Here is a 6,105-nt window from a genome sequence, read left to right on the forward strand (position 1 = left end):
ACACTTCTTCTGATTGTGCAAAATCACAAGATTTCTCAGCATTTTATGAAATATTCATAACATCATCTGAGGAGAGCATATAGATATCACAACGTACGTGCTTAGCAACATATCACTTCTTGTCATTTTTTTTTTTTTGTTGAACAAAATATTTCAGCGTTGCATGTTGACGTTGCATCGCAGATGATCTTGACAACTCATGACATCACTTCATTAAACATCACGTCAACTCATAACATCATTAGTGTTGAATTGCATACATAGCATTGTAGTTCGTCAAATCGCTTATCTACGTATCGCACTTGCGCATCGTTCATCACATCACTCGATCACTCACAAGCCCATCTCAATACTACTTGTTTAAAAATAAATTCATTCCTATACTAACGCATGTAGAAAAGTCACACCCTGCTAAATACTTCCTACAAAACCTAATCACATCACATCACATCACATCAAATCACATGTGCTATAAAGTGAATCAATCAGTCTTGTATACAAGCAAAACCAGTCACATGAACACCACTAAAATAAGTAAAGGGAAATAAGAGACATAAATGACAATACAAAATCATTTTTTTTTTTTTTACAAGAAACTGAAAACAAACAAGAAAAGCATTTTTTCTTAAGCAAGAGACAAGCGAGGCGACAATTAAAACTGGACATACTAAATAAAACATACAAAAATAATGAAGAAAAATAAAGCCGAAAATTGCGCTCTCCAAAAAATAAGCAAAAAAAAAAACAATATTTTCACGAAAACTATTTTCTACCAAAATAATATAAATTTTTTTAAAGAAATAATATGCAGAAAAGTATTAACTAAAATTTAAAACTAAAATATTAAAACAGTAGCTAAAAGAGTCGTTAGTTTGAAAAGTGAAAAAACTGGCTATGCTTCAATTTATTGAAAACGTAAATTAATCACAACTATAAAAAAAAACAGAATTATCTAAAAATAACTTAAACAATACCAATGCAACTTAAGCGCAAAGAAAAAACTAAAACATACATACAAACTGGATCAACTCAAATTTTTTGCGAATACAGCTTAAACGTTAGTACTTCCCGCCGTTAGAAGATTTTTGTAACAAGAAAAAATTGATATAATTATTAAAAAAAAAAAAATAATTAAAAAACATACTATATTTCTAATAAATTTATTAACCTAACACTTTCTCAAATAACGTTACATACAGTCATATATAAAAGAACGTAAAGGCAAATTTAGGCCAAAAATTTTAATAATTTCACAGACTCTTTAGAATCTTTCAGTAATTTAGATGAGCCAGTTAAAAAGAAAAGTACTATAAATAGCGACTAGTATTGAGTTATCATGTGTGCGTATTTCGTGTGATGTGACGAACATTTTTATAGCGCACAAAAAAGTGTAGCACATTTTCATAAAACTAACCAAAAATATTTGCTGAAAAAATTATAAAATTATCCGATTTTTTTCCAACTTCTAAAAAATATAAATGAAAATAAGAATGTTACAGTTAAATAAAGATAAAACTTTTCAAAATGTATACTTTCGTTTTAATAAACTTTCTGTCAACATTTTGACAGCTGTCATTAATTTGTCAATTTTCGCTCTTCAATAAATATGCATATGTGCGTGTTGACAGCTGTCAAAAACTAGTAACATAAATTATCTGTATGAATGTCAATTTCTTGCGAACGCGAAAAGCATTTAAGAGTGAACTTGAATAAGAAGCCAAATATCAGTTAGATGTCAATTTTAAGTATAACGAAAGATATAAATGTGTAAAAAACTTAAATAAAACGCGTAAATGGTAGAAAAGAGAAGAGTATAAAAGTTAAGCTAAGCGTGTGAGAAGATACCAAACTAAATGTGGAAATAAAATATCAGTTATAGATAGTACCTACATAAACAAAATTATTTGGAAGAGAGGATTGGAAATTAGATAAAATAATTGGACAATTCTGAAAAATTATCGAAAATTATACCACTTAACACTAGTGTTGAGTACATTATGAATTTTTTTTCGCAAATATAAAATATCTTTTGAATTTCTGCTACTACGTACTTTTTCATTGCCTTCGCAACTTATAGCGTTAGGCGAAAACCTTTTATGAATAAGGTCATTATTTTTGAATTTCAGTTTTCGGCTTTCAAATGAAAAGCCACACTTTCGGCGCAATTTTCATAAAAAAAATACACCATCCGAAACTTAAGTAAATTAGTATTCAATTTTTTGTTGTACCGATCTTGTACCAATTTGACGTAGGAATCTATATTACTAAAATATTAGAATATTAATATTAAAAAATATTTGGCAACACTAAGGAAATGTAGTACAATGCAAGTACATAATTAACACCCCTACATGAATGAAAAGAACTCTAAAACTGTATTTCGTTAAATTTGCAAAATTATTAAAAACCTATTTAAAAATAATGACCAAATTTAAAAGTCTTTAAAGTAGGTTTAATTGAATTGAAGTGATGTGTTGCTGTTAAATACCGAATTTTCTTGAGCATTAAATAAAAAAATTTTATGAAGAAGCTGAGTATTCAAAAATACCCTATTACCCTGCAAATATCCCACTGCACATTTGAGTCATTTAAAAAATTTAATGTGGAATTTATGACCCACTTGCTCGGATGGGTTCTTTTCCTAGTAAAGTTTTTGGTTGGATTAATACTAAAGCCTAACATGGCGCAACATCCTTTTTTTAATCTTAACCCAGCTAGCAAAATTGCCAGAAATCTTGTAGATATCAGTTAGACTCGTGCAAAAAAAGTCAGAATTTTGGCCGATATCGGTCAGAGATGCGTGTGGGGAGAGGTTGACAGGAAGTCTAACCGACACGACTTGGGAAATTCTGACTTAATTACCGACAGTTCTAACTGATATCAAACAGATGTCTGACCAAATAATCATGGAAAATAAGAATTATCAGACGTGTGTGCCCGAAATCGGACATAATTCGATCGGACATATCGGATAAGGAAATAAATAAAATTCTCCAGACACTTCGCCCAGAAATCTGTACGAAGCCTGTAAGACTTGTCTAAATAGTCAACTTTTTATTCCGACTTGTCTGATATCAGAAATTGTCTGGCAAATTTGCTAGCTGGGAAACCTCTTTGAATAATGTCTGTATGCATGCTGGCCACAGTGAGGAGGTGTTGTCTTCAGAATGTGAGATTTAATATAGTGGTCTTTTATCTTCTCCATTGTTTTCAGCACAGAGGAGAATAGATATTTTAGGCATGAAAAACTCCCTAGCGAAAAATCCCTTTTACCCATCTTCAGGACTGTTGAAGGTAAGATTTAGCAAGACTGCTTTTCATTATGTCCACTAGTTGCCGTATTAGACTCTCACCACCCTGCTGTAGCCTGACTGGACGGATGCCATCTACCTCTGCAGCCTTGTAGCGCTCAAATGAGCCCGGGCACTGGGCTGACTGAATTCTGGGTAAATATATATTTCTTGCCATCTTCCAGTCAGATGGTCGCGGGTCTGGTCTGCCAGGCCTCTGCTCCACTTCCAGGGTAGAGGCCAGCTGTTATAAGCAGAGCGAGATCGCCCACTCTTCTTTACTTTTAGTGTAGGTGCCATCAGTAATTCTACAGTTCTTCTGGCTAGAGCCTTGTGTAGCCACGCGGCAGCAAGAGTATTGAAGATACCTTCACAGAAGTTTCAGAAACACTCCCTCTATCCGCTCTATTCCTCGCAGCATCCAGTGTGCTTTGCCCTGTTGAAAAGCCTCTGCGCAATTCTTTTTAGAGGGCTGAGATTTTATGAGACCACCACGCTGTTTTTAGCTTCACATTCGGTTGGGTCTCGGGCAGCTTTATATCAAGGCTTCGGACATTATGTCCGTTAGTCTGTTAACCTTATGTTCCAAGGCCATACAGTAGTCTCTTCTGATGGACTCGGCCCTAACCCTTCTAAAGCCGAACTTGTATTGTTCATAAAGCAAACAAAAATTCCGGAATTACCCTTACCAAAACTGGACGGGACTAGTCTGAACCTTTCCTCCGAGGTGAAACACTAAGGTATTATACTTGACTTCAAACTCACGTGGACCCACAACGTAGAGGAAATAGCAATGAAGGGCCTAGCAGGGTACTACAACTCTAAAAGGGCTTTCGGGAAAACCGATTTCAACCTATTGAGCGCTGGTCAGGTGGAAGCCACTGGATAAAAGCAGCAATCAGAGAATAATTGGAAGAGTGCACAGACTCGCAAGCCATGGTTTATCAGGCGCCGTCCGAAGCGCACCACAAGAAGGGCTGAACATGATATTTTGCTTAAAGTCACCACAAGTATTCGTAACAATTGTAGCCGCAAAAGCGGCCCTTAGACTGGGGAAGGAAACCAACTACGGGCATGCAGCAGTCTTGAAGGTAATTAATACTGGACGGCGTAACGGAATCAAGGCCGACTTAGAGGCCGAAACTGACTACCTCGCGTCATCATTAGATTTTAGTTTTAAGATGCCCATACGCTTTCCAACCCTGTCGGTAAATTATGATATTTGCATATACACCGTTGGCTAAAAGATGGAGAACGGAGTCGGCTCGGGTCTGCCCTAAAAGTACCTTCAAATAAAGCAATCATATCGCCCGCCTGATTACTGCAATGTCTTTCAGGCGGAGATCTTTGCCATAGAGATGGCGGCTTGTCTCATACAGGATAGTAGGGCTCTGTCAGGAACGTTCTATATTCGTTGACAGCTATGCGGCATTGAAAACCTTAGGCTCCAAGATATTACTAAAGTTGAAAGCAGTTCGGAAATGTTGTGCAACGATGACCTCCCTGAGTCACGTCAAATCCTCTCTCTGCCGGTTTCCTGGACATAGCAGTATAGAAGGGAACGAAAAAGCCGATGAGTTCGCTAGACGCGGCTCGGAAATGTAAATTAGCGAAGCGCACTACCACCGATTTCTTTTTTGATAAGGGGGTTGAATAATACACCACAGTCGCAACTAATGACCTATAAATCAAAACCTTTTTGGCCGAGACTCAATAAGAGTCGTACGCTTTCTGGGCTGTTTTGGGCACACGCGAGATCTTGCGTGCTCGCGTGGAACAAACCTACATACATAAAACTGAAATTTCAAATATCAATCAATGTATAAATTGTATGATTAAGGCAGTGTTGCCAACTTTTGAGTTTCACCAAAACTTGGAAAAAATAGCGTTTTACCACACTAAAGCACTAAATTGGATAAGGATACTTTTTTCATAACAGTTTGTATTTAACAAAAGTAAAAAAATAAACAATATTTACAAGTATATATCAATAAACAAAACGTTTTCGATTTCATAATGATTGAACAGCCTCTACACATGCCGAAGTACTGCAGATTAAAACTGGTCATATCTCGAGAGAGAAAAATCGAATCGCAATAAACTAAAATTAACTTTAAAGGAGAAGAGTAGTACTAAATTATGCGCTAAGTAGAAAAAATTTTTTTTCCATAATATAAGCTCAAATATATCCAAAAGCCATGTTTTGGCACTTTGAGGTTAAGATATCTCACGTGCTAGAGCAATTCTGCGGCCATATTTGGATTCGGCACCAAAAAATCCACAAGATACGATGTGTCAAAATTTTTCGAACTGTGTAATCAATTAAAATATGTACAAATAATTAGAAAATAAATATTTAACTTACCTACGTACTAGCATTTTCAACGCGAATACAATTTAACAAGAACGTGGGTTTGCCACTTCAGCTCTTTATCAATCACGGTTGCATTTAGGTACATTTAAATTTGTAGATTCTTGTAAATTCAGTGCCGCCACAGCTTCAAATATTTCAAATAATTTTATGTTTTAACTATCTATGAAAAATTTTAGTTCTGAAAAAAAGCAATACAAAAGGCACTAGGTACTAAAGCATATTTTTTTTGGTCGTTTCAATTTTCAAAAAGCACTAAATCTTGTGCTTAAAGCACCAAGTTGGCAACTATAGCTTAAGGCTATAATTTTATTCCTAATGTAAAACATGAAATGTTTAAAAATTTCTTTTCATTGCCCGTATTTTATAAAACAAAAAAATCGAAATTTTGAAGAAAAAATTTACCTTATCTCTCCATATCTCCCTAATATTCCCCCCCCCCCC

This window comes from Rhagoletis zephyria, unplaced genomic scaffold (genome assembly GCF_001687245.7).
Source record: "Rhagoletis zephyria isolate East Lansing unplaced genomic scaffold, Rhagoletis_zephyria_1.1 Rzeph_scaffold_01577, whole genome shotgun sequence".
Taxonomy (NCBI): Eukaryota; Metazoa; Arthropoda; class Insecta; order Diptera; family Tephritidae; genus Rhagoletis; species Rhagoletis zephyria.